The 19061-nt window shown below is 40.2% G+C and overlaps 1 pseudogene across 1 annotated transcript; it reads left to right on the forward strand.

Annotated features, from left to right (window-relative positions):
• The first annotated feature begins 3765 nt into the window (after window positions 1-3765).
• LOC122677162 lies at window positions 3766-4540 on the forward strand (annotated as a pseudogene). Its single transcript, XR_006335724.1, has one exon. The product of XR_006335724.1 is annotated as a destrin-like (transcript).
• The last annotated feature ends 14521 nt before the right edge of the window (window positions 4541-19061 follow it).

The raw sequence follows: 19061 nt of genomic DNA on the forward strand, positions 1-19061 counted from the left end.
TACAGTATTTTCTTATATGGTGATTAAATAGTATATAAACTTATATTTTTTCTGGGATATGAAGCCAAGTAAAGATGTAGATTACATTAAAGCTTTTTTTAATTAAAAGGAAAAATAAAAAGCACATCTGGTAGGAAATGGTAGCCAAAGGGAAGAAACCAGAGAATAATATAAAATAGAGAGCAAAAATACCACCTGTTCACAATTTATTCTCTTTATTGAGCAGTAGTTTCATTGAACATAAAGAATTTGGCACAACAATCTACTTTATGTATTCTGGGCAGCTGTGTACCCTGGATATCTTCAAATATATTAGTAAAATATAGTCGTTACATTTTTTACTTATATAATTTTCTTGGTATGTAAAGGTCTAGTAAATGCTGTATGAGTGGTAAAATGTAAATACCTTAAATCTGTTTGAAAATTTTAACTGTATTATTAGGGTACATATATATATGTGTGTGTGTGACTTTTACAATTATGAAATAGTTGTGAGTATTTAATATGGTATTACTAAAATGTTTTTCTTATAATTTCACAGGTGAGAAGAGTTCAGGAAACATTTTCTCAAAGTCCTAAAGGCTGCAAATGTGAGGCATTCACCATTTTTCTTATTGAAAATAAATAAGTTGCCTAGTTTCATATGGAGTTGATGTCTGTAACCACTGCCTCTGGACTCATGAATCAGGAAAGGTGGAAACAAGAGAACATACGGCGACTGTCACACATTTTCTCCAGACAGTTCATTCTGAAGTTTATCAGTTTGTCTTGAATTTGTCAATATTACTCATCCAGTTTTCATGAAGAAAGAAAAATATCCATTTTTTCCCTTCTTTTTAGAGATTAGAGAGGAAAATTACAAAGTAAATTTTGGTGTTTTACATATGTATACATATATACATTTGTATAGACTATTGTATTTTGCAAAAGTATTAACATAATCTTAGCCCTTAATACAACTATCTGATTAGGTAGAGTCTGTTTATTATAAAGATTAGTAAACATAATTTTAGCCCTAGGCATCGCCTTATGTTTAGATAACATGAAAACTGACCTGTCCCTAACAGATTATGTAAAAGTCAGAATCTTACTTAATGAGTTCATAATATCTCATGAATGCAAGATAACAAAAATCAACAATCATATTACAATAAAATAAATAGACATATATTAGACATAGGACCTTCTTCTGTTCCTAAGCCTATTATATACTCATTACCTAATTTGGTCATCATGATACATTTATCTTTCCCATTAGTAATAGTAGAACATGAGGACTAAGTGCAATCCCACAATCTGACAACAGAATCCAAAATTCCATGGAAAGGGACACTTGGTTTATGTTGAAATTATTTTTGTGCCATGGAGGACAAGGTGGAGGATAAAAGTGAGAATAAAAAGAGTGAAACACAAGTTGATTCTTGAAGTGTCACCAAGAATTACATGTGAAAGTGGTGAGAAAGACACTGCAAACCAAAAACCGACTCATACACAGGTCTTAGATAAATATGCTGTGTTTGAAACGTAATTGTTTGCTATGTGGTACAAGTAACTTCTATTTACAATATGTACAAAAACATGGTGAAAGTGAGGATGGAAAGTTAGAGTGAGCTAAGTTACACGAATGGAAGATGTGTATTTACAAGCAAAGTTCACAGGACTTGGTGATTAACAGGAGAAAGATGAGAATCTTAGAATTATTGTTATATATTTTTATTGTCAGTTTATCTACCTATAAAAGTGATGTAGAAACTTTCTCCCATTCAACCTTAACATGATTTCTCCTTGACGTATAATAATGCTGATATTTAAAAATCCAATATAATATGCATATTGCTAATAATGACATATTGAGCAGGTTTTAAGCATACATTTAAAGAACTCCTGATGGAATCCCAAACATCTAGTATTCTTGACAGCTATAAGAAATACGACTCAGAGTCTTCTTTTACCTTTCTCCCCAAGAATAAGAATCACTCCTTAAAGATGGGATTCAAAAGACATAATGATGCCTTTTTTACCAAGCAATACAGCGGTAGCAATTTCTTCTCTTACAGATATTAGATATTGCAGAAATCCCACAGGAAATGTTCTGAAGACAGCATCACATGTCAGACGTAAGCAGACAGATCTGGGATAATCAGTCACCACTCCTGAATATGACCTGGTTTCATATTGCGACCCATGGCACTGTATTTTCAATAAAACCTTTGCCCTCAAATAACTCTCACCCTCATATTTAGATCTATCCTTGGTATTGTTACCAGATTTGGGGAGGGTCGAAGAAGATCCTCCCTTGTGGGCCCTGGTTCTTGGTAAGGACGCAAAGAAGAATCTGAGGTCTTACTCGTGGCAAAAACAAGTTTAAGGAAAGAACAGAAAGAACACTTCAAGGGAGAGGTGGGTCAGGTCAAGAGAGGCCCTGGGGCTGGAATGATGAGGTAAGAAGGGTTTTCAGGACTGGGTTTTGCAAATTCATCTAGGTGGGTGTGGACTGGCAGTTTTGATTGACAGTTGCAAGTTACATAACAGCATGCTGTATTGCACATGTCTTTCCCGTAATTCAGTCTGTTATAATCAGATGTACATATGTATAAAATATTTATGAACTCTTAATAGGCTCTCAGCTGCCTAAGGTCACTTGAGGACACAGCCGTGCATCAGGGGCCAGTGTCTAAGAGTTGGAGAAGCCCCTGCGGTAAGTTTGTATTCACTGTGTGCCTAGGGCACATGGGTAGAGTTGGAACAGTCTCTGTGGTTATTTTGTAGCATATCTGTGAGCTCTCCTGGGCCACATGGGGCTTCTCTGGGGTGGAGTTTATAGAGATCAGCTTGAATCTTTATCTGCTAGGCCACCCCTCATTGCTCACACCTAACTTCCTACCTGACAGTATCAGATTGGGAAATAATCAGTGAAGATAAAATTAACTTTATAGTGAAAAGTTTATTAGTGAGACAGACAGCCGCTATTTAATGGTAAAATTTTAGCAAGAAGATAAATCCTTGGTGGTTGAGAAAGTAAAGAATCTGCCTGCAATGTAGCAGGCAGATTGTAGGTGTGAACAAGCTGCTCACACCTGATGCCCACTGAGAGGAGGAAAAGTGCTCACAAGATGCCAAAGAAGTGGCAAACATGTTTGATACCAAACATCAGTGACAAAGATGTATTTATAAATCAACAGAGATATGAGATATGACTTGGAACCTCTTCAAAGTACAACTTCAACAAAAAAGGCATTAGATCCCAGACCAAAAAAGCAAACAAAACCCTTCAAGAATGTTTTCACATTATTATAACTTATTTCAAGGTATTTGCTTCTTTATACTCACATACATATATCCCGTCCAAAACCCAACCCATTGTGACCCTATAGTCATGAGACAGTCGTTTTGATCAGTACCAAAATCGTCAAAATTCTAATTGGACTGTAGTTTGTCAATTATTGAGTATAATTTTAAGACTTTAATAAATACAATCCAAAAATCATTCACAATTTTTCAACTACAAAATTTTGTGTGTAGTTTGCATTTCTTCCTTGAAAATATAAGGTCCATTTCAACTTAGTAACAATGTAACAATACAATTCATCGCCAAGAAGTGTACTTTGTTATATTTGAGTGGATAAAATTTTATTGACATCAACTATGTCAGTTAAGTACTAATATTTATTCTTCCAAGAAGGAAAAAACAGAGTCAGAAGCTGGGCAGCCCCATCGGCCCCCGGCGCCCGGCCTCCCCCGGGAAGCTCGCCTGGGCTGCGGTGAAGAGGACGCTCCGGAGACTCGGCGCCAGCCGGCTCCGTTTTTCCGCGCTCTGCGACCTCCGCGGCGAACACGGCCTCAGCAGTGCAAGTTGCTGATGAAGTATGTCGCATTTTTTATGACATGAAAGTTCGGAAGTGCTCCACGCCAGAAGAAATCAAGAAAAGAAAGAAGGCTGTCATCTTCTGTTTCAGTGCAGACAAAAAGTGCATCATCGTGGAGGAAGGCAAAGAGATCTTGGTGGGAGATAGATGTTGGTGTCACCATTACCAATCCTTTCAAGCATTTTGTGGGGATGCTTCCTGAAAAAGATTGTCGCTATGCTCTGTATGATGCAAGCTTTGAAACATAGGAATCCAGAAAAGAGGAGTTGATGTTTTTCCTGTGGGCACCAGAACTAGCTCCTCTGAAGAGTAAAATGATCTATGCGAGCTCCAAGGATGCCATCAAAAAGAAGTTCCAAGGCATAAAACACGAATGTCAAGAAAATGGGCCAGAAGACCTCAATCGGGCTTGTATTGCTGAAAAGCTAGGTGGATCCCTAATTGTAGCTTTTGGAGGATGCCCCGTGTAGACCATCATCTGGTGCCACAAATCGAAAGCTTTGGTGTTTAATGTTATCCTCTTGCTATGTATAAGTAAAGCAGATAATGTTTAGGCTAGGGACTCACTGAAGGGGAGCTGTCTTGTTATTTGTGGGGGTAAACTATCCTATGAACATGTGCAAATGGCCCTAAATAAATCTACACTCTAAAACTTAAAAAAAAAAAAAAACAAACAGAGTCAGAAGCTGGACACATATTTACAGGTTTATTGTGGGGTGTGTGCTAAGTTGCTTCAGTTGTGCCTACTCTTTGCAACCCTATGGACTGTGGCCTGCCAAATTCTTCTGCCCATGGGATTCTCCAGTCAAGAATCCTGGAGTGGGTTGCCATTTCCTTCTCCAGCGGATTTGCCCAACCCAGGGACTGAACCTGCATCTCTCATGTCTCCTGCATTGGCAGGCAGGTTCTTTACCACTAGCATCACCTGGGTACTTGGGATTAAGTCTCAGATATTTTACTGGAGAAAATACTCTTTCCACTAAACTCTCCAGTATTCTGTTTTTCTTCTTTGGACAAATTAATGTTTCTTTTCTGCCTTTGCAGAGATATTGTAACAGAGAACAGCAACCCTAACTCCATATTGAATCTACTCCTTTAACACGTGTCAGGAAATAGTCAACCCAGTCCAGGAAGCACAGAGGGTCCCAGGCAGGATAAACCCAAGGAGGAACACACCAAGACACACAGTAACTAAACTGGCAAAAATTAAAGACAAAGATACAATATTAAAAACAACAAGGGAAAAATGACAAATAACATACAAAGCAACTCCCATCAGGCCATCAGCTGATATCTCAACAGAAACTCCACAAGCCAGAAGGGAAAGGCACGATATATTTAAAGTAAAGGAAGGGAAGAACCTACAACCAAGAATACTCTACCCAGCAAGACTCTCATTTGGATTTGATGGAGAAATCAAAAGCTTTCCGACAAGCAAAAGTTGAGAGAATTTCGCAACACCAAACCAGCTTTGCAACAAATGCTAAAGGAATTTGTTAAATTTGTTAAATTCCTGCCTCTAGTCAGGAAACACAAGACAAGGAAAAGGCCTGCAGAAAATAAACCCAAAACAATTCAGCAAATGGGAATAGGTTTCTAATGAGCAGTCATGGTTAAAAACAACTGGACTATATGATGATCTTTTACTTTTATCTAGTTTGTTTCACTTCTTCTTTCATATTCTATGGTCTTATTTCATTTAGTTTATGTTTTCTAGTTTCTTCATCTCTTCTTTTTTGTTTTTGATGTTCTTTCTCTAGCTTTTATCAACTGTAGTAGAAATGCTTTCGTATACATACACATATAAATAATATGTATAATAAATATATTTTAGAAAACATGAACTTTCACCTAATTAAAAAATTTATGACATTTGATTCCAGTTGTTTGACTTAGCATGAATAGAATGCTAGACTTCTAATTATAAAATAGATATGCAACAAGCAACAGAAGTTTACTGTATAGCATAGGGAACTATAGCCAATATCTTATAATAACTTATGACGGAAAATAATATAAAAAAATATATGTACAGCTGAACACCTTGTTGTGCACCTGAACCGCTGTAAGTCAACTATGCTTCAATTATATATAAATATATATTAAACAGTTGCAGAACAGAGAATAACGTTTGTCTTTTTTAAAGGTTTATAAGAACATTGTGACCAGATTTACATGGAAAGCTGCCAGAACAAAGGATTCTGGTACCAAGAAGTTTGCAACAGCTAGCCATATCCCTTCCCCTTTTAGTATAAAAGAAGCCTGAGTTATAAATTGAGTAAGGTGGTTGTCTTGAGCTACACTAGTCCATGACCTTCTTGGTCAGCTGTATTTCTGAATAAAGTTGCTATTCCTCACTGCAACAGCTTGCCTCTGGATTTATTGTTCTATTGTGGGGTGAGCAGGATGAGCTTGGTCTCTGTGGCAAAATCTACACTTTTATGAGTGCCCACACTTTCTGTGTCTTTTCTCCATAGTTTTGCATTCCAACCTTTATCCTCCCAACTGATTCAAATAACACAGAAACAAATTTGCTTTGTAGTCAAAATGATTTTATTAAAATTGTTTCTATAGTTTTTATAAGTGTCCAAATATCCCTTTAAATAATTCAGTTACAGAAAATGCAAACTTTATGTATTAAGATGCATTATGGGGTAATATCTTAAGTTATATACACTAAATATGGTGTTTTTCAAAAAATTAAATATAGAAATATCATGTGATCCAGCAATTCCACTTAAGTGTATTTTTTCAAAGTGTGTATCAAGAGATGAATGGATAAGATGTGGTCTACATGGATTATTACTCAGCCACAAAGAAGAATGAAATCTTGTCATTTGTGACAACATGGATGGGCCTAGAGGGTATTATGCCAAGTAAAATAAGTCAGAAAGAGTGACAAATACAGTATGATGTCACTTGTATGTGGAAACTGAAAACCAGAACAAATGAACCAACATGACCAAACAGTAATGAAGTCATAGATACAGAGAACAAAGAAGTGGTTGCCAGAGAGGGAAGGGATGTGGTGATGAGAGAACTAGTGAGAGCGATTATGACTTACAAATTTCCCTTCAAAATAAATGAGTTTGGAGGACAAAATATACACCATGGAGAATATAGTCAATGAGAATAATTTGGTTATAGATGGTAACTTGACTTATTGTGGTGATAATTTTATAATGTATAGAAATATCAAATCACTATATTGTGCACCTGAAATTCTCAGTGTTGTGGTTCAATTAAATTACAATTATACTTCAATTAGGAAAAAACTTGGGGATAAGTAAAGTTTACAGAAATGCTTAGCAACTTCTCCATGGGTATAAGCATTCTCATTACTTGCATGATGATGTGATTAACAATAAAGTGTAAACATTGTTAAAAAACAAAAAATAGAGAAAAAGAAAAAAACATTCAAATTTTGAAAGGACATCATACATCAGAATTGAGAAAACTCAGAAATCAGTGTGTGGGACTCAGAAAAGAGTAAGAAAAAATTGAAAAATCACTCTGTAAATGAAAGCAAAAGTAGGAAAAAAACACATTGAGAAATAATGCCTTATAATAAACAGTAGATAAAAAGAAAACTCTCTTAAAAACTATTTAAAAAAAACTCCTGGCAAATGAATTAAGGAAGAAATTGTAAAATTGATGAATATGTTAATAGTGGAAGATCAGCACAAGAGATCTGATACATGAATGATTGTGGCTGTTCAGTTGCTCAGTCCTGTTCAACTCTCTGCGACCCTATGCACTGTAACTCGCTAGGCTTCCCTGTCCTTATGTGAATGATTTGGGTCTCTGAAAGAGTAAAGTCACAGCACAGATACACAGCAAATATTAAACATTATGATGCAAAGTTTTCTGGAAAAAAAGGCTTTGAAGTTGTCTATTAAAAAGAATAACGAGCATCAACTTGCAACGACTAATAGTAAATGACACTGTAGTACAGCTACTAGGTTATAAAGATAAAAGCCCTTTAGGTCACTGGAATAAAAGAGCGAGAGGAATATAAAGGAATAAAAACTGGAACTTCAAGAGCTTTCTGGGAGAGAAATTCTCTGTGTAGAAGAAAAGAGAGAAACACATTTAAGTTACACAAGGAGAGACATGATGAATCATGAACTTTTTACCAGCCTAGCAGACTGAGTTTTGAAAAGTCCTGACATGCAAGTCATATAAGATCTAGGGTAATACTGATTTCCTATGACTAGTGGAACGAGCAGACGTGAGAAAACAGAATCCTTAAAGACAATGACACAAGGACAGGTGAAAGGACTAAATTTGCAGTTCTTTCCTCAAAGAAGACTGAGTTGTGTGTGAGGGGGAGAGATCCTGATGGTGGATACTAGGGTGACTGCCTTATGCCAATTCATTAAGTTCTACCTCTATTGAGGGTGCTTTTCTCAACAGAAAATGTGTGTTTTAACAAAAAATTACTTTAAAAATAACAAGATAGATAAAAAAATTTAATGAAAAACCTTACACGTAAATATTGAACATATAGATACATATGGAATTTATAGATAAAACTGTAGATGAAACCCATACTAAATCTATACAACAGAACAACTGAAATTGTACTAAATGAGGGCCCTCAAGAGAGAAGCAGTGAGGCCTCCCCCAATCTGGGACAGATGAGGCTCCTGGTGCTGTGGGGGCTCCATCCCCTCTGGGGTCCAGGATGGGGTCCAGGTCTTCAGGGATTCAGAGCAGAGCCTGCAACACCAGCACAAATGATGGAGTCCCTGAGGAGGTGCAGAGTCAGACAGAAGAGGGTTCCCTGGGGAAGGTGTGTAGGACCCAGAAGACTTCTCAGGATCTAGGCTTGATGTTGGGGCCCAGATCTACAGGGTCTGCTGCTCTTTGCTGAGGGTATTGCATTGTCTGTTAGCAGGGAATGTTTAGAAATGCCATGCAGGAGCACATATACTTGGCCATCTGGCCAGAAACCTTCAATTGAAGGGTCCCCTGGACAGTGAGACTCAGGTGGAGGAACAGGGGACTCTGGGATCAAGGATTAAAAGCTTGGGTCTCCCCACCCCATCTAGGCCCTGGAAGGAGCAGGAGTTCAGATGCCACAGGGGATGGGATAACCTGCCCACCCATCCTACACTCAGTACAACTATCACTGAGACCTGAGCATTGGGAATGGACAGACACCTGGAGTCTCTGCGTTCCCTAATAATTCTTTCTAACCCCCAGCCAAAGTCTCCTGAGGTTTATGATTTTAAACTGCTATTATGCTGTTTCCATTAAAAAGTACATTTTCTCTGTTTAGCATATTGCAGCATTAAAATTTGACAGAAGACACTGCTTTTCAAACTGTAATAAAACAAGATATGTTATAAATGACAGGATTGGAAAAAAAAAAAAAAGAGAAACATGAGTAACTTGAATCCTGCTACTCATCCCAAGTGAGCTACTCAGTCACTTCAATCGTGTCCAACTCTTTGCAATGCTATGGATTATAGCTCACCAGGCTCCTCAGTCACTGGGATTCTCCAGGCAAGAATACTGGAGAGGGCTGCCATTTCATTCTCTGAAGGATCTTCCCCATGCAGGGATCAAATCCGAATCTCTTGTGTCTCCTGTATTGGCAGGTGGCTTCTTTACCACTAGCACCACCATCCCAAGTGCACACTGTGCTGAATTGCTTGCTGGTGTTTGTCTATTTGGAGTAGGACACATACACAGAAGAATCTACAGAACCTCCAACTTCAGGTTGAGAAATGGTGCCCCGAGGTGACCCAGGCCCCCCAGGGTTCCAGAACCTAAGGGACCTGTCTTGGGCACCTCCCAGGCTGGCTGGGACCCTCAGGGCCAGGGAGCACCCACAGGGATGCAGAGCTTCTAGGTGACTCCCTGCCTCCATGATCTCTGGGCGTTTGTGTCTCCTTCATTCTGTTCCCAGGAGCCCAGGACTGGGGAAGGCGGGGCTGCCCCAACCTCTTACCATAGTTGGTGATGAACTAGGGATGCCCCTATGCCTTTAGGGGGGTTGGGAGGGCAGAGCTGGGTCCTGCAGAGGGAGATGAGGAAACCCCACCCCCGACCAGTGGGAATCTTCAAAGAGAACACACTGAAACAGCATCTCATGGATCCCAGCTCCCTCTCTCTAAATCCTACCAAGAGTTGTTCCCTACCTGTGTTCTCCACATCACTGCCACAAATACTCTCCATGATCCATCCTGTAGAAACACAGTCATGAGCAATGATACAGTTATTATACAAGTTGACCCACCCATTTCTCCTCCTCCAGCTGGATTACACAGCATCTCCCTGGTCTTCCCTCTAGGTTCCCAGACCTGCTCTGTGCTTTGTGGAGTCAGAGCCCTTCAACAAGATGTTGATCACAGTTGCAACATGTCACATGAGAGAGAAATGCTGAGAGAATCACCTTTCAACCTTACACTTCTATAGGCTCAATATAGCTTTTGCCTTCAAGTTTACCAACTTGAAATTCCAACACTTATGGACACACTTGGAATACGACTAGTGTGACTAGGCCATTACTGAGGTTTTGTGTGGTTTTAAAAAATAAAGCAAGTTGATTATTGTTTGAACTATGTTAATTATAGATAGGCAGATCTGACTAGTGGCTACTACAGTGGAAAATTCAGCTCTAAGAACTGGAAAGATAAGGAAAAGGCAACAAATGCCTGTCCCTGGTTGTTCTTTATTGCAGAAGGTCTGATGGCCTGATATGATCTTTTATATGTAGGTATATCTGGGGCTCTTGGACCCAGGCCAGGCATTGGGATTCCATTTAACTGAGGTATCTAAAGGAAAAGAGAAGCAGAGAGTAGAAGGGTGGTTCTAAGAGCCGTGAGGAGGTTGACGTGGGGAGTGTCTGTTCAATGGTTATAAAGTTTTAGTTACAAGATGGAAAAGTTCTAGAGATGTGCTGTACTACCCGGTACATTGAGTTAACAAGACTGACTGGACACATCAAAGCTTAAGAGGCAAAGCTGGAGTGAATAACCTCCATTTACACCTGGAGGCTCCTCCTTTCTCAGATTGCTCTAGAACTGGGTGAGGCACGCAGGTACCACCAAGGGCTCCCTGCAGAAGGAAGGAGGCCCTCAGTACTAGGTGTCTCGGGTGAGGGAGCAGGATTCATTCTGAGGCTCTAATAGCAAAGAGTTTGAATGAGGGAAGTGGCAAAGTGATGAATCACGACCAGTCAAAATGTCATAAGACCTACTAAGAGGTGAGATTTACTATCAAATGAAGCTGTGACTGACCCAATAAGGGGCATTCTGAAATGCAGTTTTGTTCACTAAGAATCCCCTAAGACTTCCCTTGTGGCTCAGTTAAAGGTTAAGAATCTGCCTGCCAATAAAGGAAATTTGGGCTTGATCCCTGATCCAGGATGAGTCTACATGTCCCAGAGCAACTAAGCCCATGTAATACATCTACTGATCCAGTGCTCCAGAGCCCAGGAGCAGCACTACTGAGCCCACATGCCAAGACTACTGAAGCCCAAGAGCCCTAGAAACCGTACTCTGCAAGGAAGAAGCCACCACAGCAAGAAGCCTGCACACCACAACTAGAGAGTGGGCCTCACTCTCTACAAGAGAAGACCAATGAAGACCCAATGAAGAGCCAGCATAGCCAATGAAAAATAAATAAAAATTAAAAAGAACGCTGTAAACATTTCTCTGGGTAGTGATAGGATTTGTCTTCCAGGTTAAAGGATGTTCACTTGGCATAAAATCAATGTATACAGTGAATGTGTACACTTTGTTTAATTTTTATACACTTTTTCATGGTGCGATCGTGATGGGCATTTTGGGGGTGACATTGACACCATTAACAGTGGTGTTTAGATTGACATAATCAAGGAAATCACAACACAAAAAATTCACACACACACAATCACATTATTTATTACACATAGAGACACACGCAGTCCCAAGGATACAAACCTACACTCTTAACCATATACAGCTTCTTCCTGGGACTACAGTAATTGGTCACATTACTTTACTTGTAATTATTTTCTATCACTGAGGTTGCTATACTCCTTCCCAGCAGAAATTTGGAATCAATTTGGCCTCTACACTAAAACCAGTGAGAAACCCCAACTTTCTCATCCATAAAGCATTTCCTCCCCAAACGAATGATTCTAGAATGTATACTGCTTTCACATGCTGAAAAGGCCACTTGCAAGGACAGAAGAGAAGACATTATGATAAGATCACAGTGATGCACAGTCTTTGGTTCATTTGGTGACTGCAGAAAACCTGATGAGAAACAGTGGTAGGGTCCAGGGAACCCAGCAAGATCAGAGCACACATACTCAGGATGAAAGGCAAGACCTTTGCCTGGAGGATGGAACTTCCAAGTCCATTTGGTTGGAAATTACAGAATTCTTTTCCTAGAGGAAAAGTTGCTGCAGGAAAGAGAGCTCTGTACTCTACAGGTTGTAATGGATGCTAACAATTTTAATGTCTTATGGACTGAGGCATCATGAGTTGGTAATAAGACTCTCACTCCATACTCTCCCAGTCAAGGGAATCATCTATATCTGGAACGAACACCCTCAAATACTCATAACGTAATTTTACTGAAAGAGAAATGAACCGATATTTCTATTTCAAACCAGAAAGAAAAGAAACACCAAACAGCTTCCCAACAGCTTGCCTTGGAGACACACGGAGTCTCTTCTGTCCTGTCACAAGGCGGGTGACCGGCAGGTCCTCACCTCAGTGAGAGCTAGAGGGACACAGAGTAACTGTTAAAACACTGGTGAGGCTGCTCAGGAATCATTCAGGGGATTTCCTCTTTGTGTGGACATGCGGTGGTGTGTGTATGGATGTGGGAAGTCAATACACATGGGCCGAACTTGTGTTCATCCACCCTCTTCGGAGAAGGAAGGAAAGCGAAGGAGAGGAAGAAGGAAATGAAAACAGAGCTTTGACTTTCTAGTTAAGAGGAACCTAATCAAAAGGAAATATTCAACCTAAAAAAAGAGGAAAACTCTAAAATGCATTCTCTTTTTCAATGACAGAGACCAAAAAGTCCTCCTGCCTGTTTTGAGCTCCTGCTAAATTGCCCCTGTCTCTTGATTTTTCCCAAATCACTCTTCCTCCAGGATCCACAGTTGCTGCTACTCTACTCATCATGTTTTCTATGAGACTTTGAGCTTTATTAAAAGCAAACTCTGTTAGAGGAGTGAATTCAATCCTGGGCAAATTTGCTATTACGTTTATTCACTAATCACTTGTCTTAAAGAAAATCACATATATGATGTTTGATAATACTGAATTCCTACCATTTACATATAGCCAGTATCAACAATATCATATTTTTCTCTCAATATGCATTTTCTATACAGTGCGTGCAGGTCCACTGAGTCGGTGTCTGTCCATACTCACAGGGGCTATGCATTTAGTGGGACAGCTGATTATAGAAAGCACAGAGGAAGCACTGTCCATCCCTAACCCAGCCAGGGAGGAGATTATCAGCAAGAGTCATGGTCACCAGGCTGACAATCAAGTTTTACTTTGAGCTCTTAGTTGCCACTATCCCTTGGGTGTGTGCTGCAGGAAATGATTACTTGAAAGGCTTATGGTAATCTTACCCGACACAATAACACATCTTCTTGATTCTTATCTTTTTGTGCCCTTGTTTAAGCAACAACACCTGCACTGACAGATGTGACCTGTATTGTCCACAGGAAGCTACACAACTTTCTGTGAGCTGACAGAAGGATAAGGGTCCCGAGGTGACTTTCACACTAATGACTGTGCCAAAGTTGGCTGTTAATCCCCCCGCAGCAGCCCTGCATTCTGTGACCACAGGGGCAACCTTATAATTATGGGCGAGCTCTGGAGCTGCTAGTACTTCTAGGCATGGATACAGATCAGGGATCCCTTGTTCCATGACTGAGGATCCCTTGACTGACTAATACGGGCAGCTCAGGTGTCCAGAGCATTCACACCTGAATCCAAAACTGGGTTTTCAGTTTGACATTTCCACTGAGGAGATCAACAGCTGGTAACATAGATCTCTTCACCATCTCCAGCTGATGAAAGGGAACATAAACTGAACCTGGGGAAGAGCTATATTGAAGGCATGAGAGGGAATGTACACACAGTGTACAGTGGTGATAAGAAATTTTGCAAATATTATTGACGGGTTTATTGTCTAGGAGGAAACAACTCCTGAAGAAATACACAGACAGGAAGATTCACAATCACACTATGTGGATTCAACATGTGACCACCTCCAAACACCCTCATTCACACAATCCCAACCATCTAAATGATGCAGTTGCTTCTGGAGACACTAGAACATGGCCAGCACTTTTTCCTGGAAAATCAATCTCTTGCTCTGTACTCCAGTCATCACCTCTTGTAGAGACCCAGGATCAGGACACCTCTCCAACCAGAGCTGGCAAAGGAGCCCCACCTCTATCAACTAGATTGTTCCTCAGCAGAGGGATGAGCTCTGAATATTTATAGTTTTCAATGACTGGGCCATTTGTACTTTTCAACTAACAAGTTCCACTGTGAGATCTATTTGACACCTTTCCTTGAGAGTGTGCTACAGAGTTTAATCAATGTAAGGCTTAAGGTCATGTCATCCAATACAATGAAATATCTCCCTAATCACAGATATGACCTATATTATCTACATGAGGCCACACAACTCTCAGAATGTGTAAGCAGACCTGGAGTATGTGAGTTCCAATGTTCATTTCACACAAATAACTGTGCCAAAGTTGACTGTTAATCCACCTAGAGGTGCTCTGGGTTCTGTGACCACTGAAGCTACCTTATAATGATGGGCAGGATCTGGACCTCTGGAGCTGCTAATACCTCCAGGCAAGAACATAGATGCAGGGATCTTCTTGCCCCATGACTGAGCTTCTCATGGCTGAGTGATAAGTGCAGGTCAGGGATCCAGAGCAGCCGCATTGGGACCACCCCTAGGTTCTCAGTCTGGCTTTTCCACTTAGGAGGTCAGGAGCTTGGGCCATTTGTCTCAGCACCATCTTCATATGAGGCAAAAGAATATTACCAAATCTGGGGCTGAGTTGAGGGAAGAATCAGGTAATGTATTGTCAGTGTGCAGTGGTGAAGAGAAGTGTTTAGAAAGTTCACAGTTGACTTGTGCTGTGTAAGAGGGAAATATCTCCTGAGGAGACACACACACACACACAAAATCACACCACATGGGCTCACACATGTGCCCTCAACCTTGATTCAGACAAACCCACAGTATATAAATGATGTAGTTGTCTCCAAGTAGTTGTTTCCAAGAGCAAGATGACATTGCTCTTGCCTGGGAGATCAGTCTCTTGCTCTGTGCTCCTAGCCCTCACCCCCTGAAGGGACTTGGAGTCAGGGAACCTCTCCAATGAGAGCCAGCAAGAGAGACCCACTTTAATCAACTAGATTGTTCCTCAGTAGAGGGATGAACCTTGAATATTTATGCTTTTCAATGTCTGTGCCATCCACCTGTGATTAGAGAGAAGAAAAGAGTGTGAGGGTGTCAGCCTCTTCTGTTCTCTGCATTAAGTCTTCTCTTATCTGATTTTTGTCCCCAGATAAATAAAACCCAATGGCCACAAAACAGAGAGGACCCCTGTTGAAAGGCTGAACTCTTTCACGTAAGATGTTTCAGTTTCAATTTGACCTACAATTATAAAAATATTTTCAAGGAGGAAAAATATCTCCAGAGAAAAGCACCTACTGTGAAAAATAAGTAACTGATCCTGTCTTTTAAAAATATTTTTTTGAATCAGATCTGTGTTGATAATAGATTGACCCTCAATATTCCCCCAACCAAAGAAACTGTATACGTCAGTGAAACGTACACTGTCCGATATCTATAACTGTATTCAACTGAATAAAAATTAAAGAAGTGAAGCAACATTCTTATCCCAGAGGAAGACAGGTGAGCTTACCTCCAGGTTACCCACACTGTGTTCCTCAACCAGGACTGGGGCAATCAGCCCCTCCACCAGTTCTTCATGGGGGATAGAGGGACACAGAGTAGCTGTCAGAACACTGGTGAGGCTGCTCAGGAGTCACTCAGGGGGTTTTTCTTGATGGGGACATGGGGAGGAGTGTATGCATGTGGGAGGTCAATGACTATGGACTGAGCTGCCATTGAATCATCCTCTTTTCTGGATGAAGGAGAGCCAAGGAGAGGAACAGGAAAGATATGAAATGGAGCTTCTGCATGTTAACGAATGGGAACCTGAACAATGGGGAAAAAAGAAACATTAAAATGTCCGCTAGGTCTCCACGGTCTCCATAGTCTCATGACAGAGACCCATGACCCTTCTGCCTGTTTTGAGCTTCTGCTAAATCACCCCTCTCTTCTGGATTTCTTCCCAGATCACTGCCTCCCCAGGATCCAAAGTGACAGCTATGGCACTAAACAAGTCTTCTAAGACGTTGTTCTTGCTTAAAAGCAAACTCTGTTAGAGGACTGCATTCAATCCTACCTTTTCAAAATAGCTATTATCAACCATGTGATTTTTTTTCCCAGCTTCATTTTCCAAACAATTTGTGCATGTCCACTGAGTCAATGACTGTCCACAATCACATAAGTTATACCTTTAGGGGGACAGTTCATTATGGAGAGGAACCATGGGAGTGGATACTGACTATCTCTGACCCAGCTGCGCAGGAGATTTGTTACAAGAGTCATGATGTTTAGGCTAACTACCAAGTTCCACTGTGAGATGTATTTGACACCTTCCCTTGAGAGTGTGCAACAGGGTTTAATCAATGTAAGGCTTATGGTCATGTCATCCAGTACAATGAAATATTTCCCTGATCGTTATCTGCTTTTGTCCTTTTTTAAGCAATGACACTAGCACCAACAGATATGAGCTACATTGTCTACACGAGGCCACACAACTCTCAGAATGTGTGAGCTGGCCAGGAAGATGTGAATCCCGAGGTAACTTTCACATTAATAGCTGTGCCACAACAAAGGAAACTATAAGCAAGGTGAAAAGACAGCCCTCAGATTGGGAGAAAATAATAGCAAATGAAGAAACAGACAAAGGATTAATCTCAAAAATATACAAGCAACTCCTGAAGCTCAATTCCAGAAAAATAAATGACCCAATCAAAAAATGGGCCAAAGAACTAAACAGACATTTCTCCAAAGAAGACATACAGATGGCTAACAAACACATGAAAAGATGCTCAACATCACTCATCATCAGAGAAATGCAAATCAAAACCACAACGAGGTATCATTACACGCCAGTCAGGATGGCTGCTATCCAAAAGTCTACAAGCAATAAATGCTGGAGAGGGTGTGGAGAAAAGGGAACCCTCTTACACTGTTGGTGGGAATGCAAACTAGTACAGCCACTATGGAGAGCAGTGTGGAGATTTCTTAAAAAACTGGAAATAGAACTGCCATATGACCCAGCAATCCCACTCCTGGGCATACACACTGAGGAAACCAGATCTGAAAGAGACCCGTGCACCCCAATGTTCATCGCGGCACTGTTTATAATAGCCAGGACATGGAAGCAACCTAGATGCCCATCAGCAGATGAATGGATAAGGAAGCTGTGGTACATATACACCATGGAATATTACTCAGCCATTAAAAAGAATTCATTTGAATCAGTTCTAATGAGATGGATGAAACTGGAGCCCCTTATACAGAGTGAAGTAAGCCAGAAAGATAAAGAACATTATAGCATACTAACACATATATATGGAATTTAGAAAGATGGTAATGATAACCCTATATGCAAAACAGAAAAAGAGACACAGATGTACAGAACAGACTTTGGGACTCTGTGGGAGAAGGCGAGGATGGGATGTTTCGAGAGAACAGCATCGAAACATGTATATTATCTAGGGTGAAACAGATCACCAGCCCAGGTGGGATGCATGAGACAAGTGCTCGGGCCTGGTGCACTGGGAAGACCCAGAGGAATCGGGTGGAGAGGGAGGTGGGAGGGGGAATTGGGATGGGGAATACATGTAACTCCATGGCTGATTCATGTCAATGTATGACAAAACCCACTACAATATTGTCAAGTAATTAGCCTCCAACTAATAAAAATAAATGAAAAAAAAAATAGCTGTGCCAAAGTTGACTGTTAATCCACCTAGAGGTGCCCTGGGTTCTGTGACCACAGGCTACCTTTAACGATGGGCAGGATCTGGACCTCTGGAGCTGCTAATACCTCCAGGCGTGGATGTAGATGCAGGCACCCCCTTGCTCCATGAGGAATTAACCATTCCTTGGTTACAGACCAAGTAAATGGTAAAGTAAGGATTCATACTCAAGCAGCCTAATTTCAGAGTTCATGTTTTTACATTTATTTTACATCTCACAGAGCGTTTTTGCTTTCTTCATTAAAATTGTATATAATATAAATAAAACAAAGCAAATTTTTTTCTGTCAACTGATGTACTTACTTTTTACTAAAAGAGTAAAAATTAATTGATTTTAACAATATAAATCAAGTTCAGAAAAGGACATTAAATATGGAACACTTCACAGGATTCATTTTGTTTTGCATTTTATTAGCTCTATTTTATGTGCACATAATAACTATTTTCATGCAATATATGAAACAAATAAAACACATGGATCCACAACTTATCATCAAATCACATGATTAACAATAAAATGTAAAGTTCAAGGAACTATTTATTAATTATAACTGCAAGAGAGGAAGAATGAGGGAACTGATTTTTGTATTAATACACTAATCAAAATTGATGAACTAGACTTGTGCTTCTGCAATAATCAAGTGAAATGTCCAGATGTAACCTCAACCATGAACAATTAGAGAACAGGAGAAAAAACACAAACAAAAATAGACATTCAATAATTGACAGCATAGGGCTGTGGTCCCCCCCCAGTCGGAAAACAAGTAATGTGAGAAATAAAATTGCCTAGAGACATATTACAGATCACAGTGCAGAGACAGAGATCCCAAGTAGAGCACAGTAATATCACTGAGCTAAGCATAAAGGTCAAGAATCCGCCTGCACTGCAGGAGATGTGGGCTTGATCCCTGGGTTGGGACGATCCCCTGGAGGAGGACATGACCACCCACACCTGTATTCTTGCCTGGAGAATCCTACAGACAGAGGAGTCTGGTAGGCTGTGGTCCATAGAGTCACAAAGAGTCAGACGCGACTGAATTGACTGAGCATGGGCACAAAGCATGTAGAGATTAAAGTT

Source organism: Cervus elaphus, chromosome 20, assembly GCF_910594005.1.
Source record: "Cervus elaphus chromosome 20, mCerEla1.1, whole genome shotgun sequence".
Taxonomy (NCBI): domain Eukaryota; kingdom Metazoa; phylum Chordata; class Mammalia; order Artiodactyla; family Cervidae; genus Cervus; species Cervus elaphus.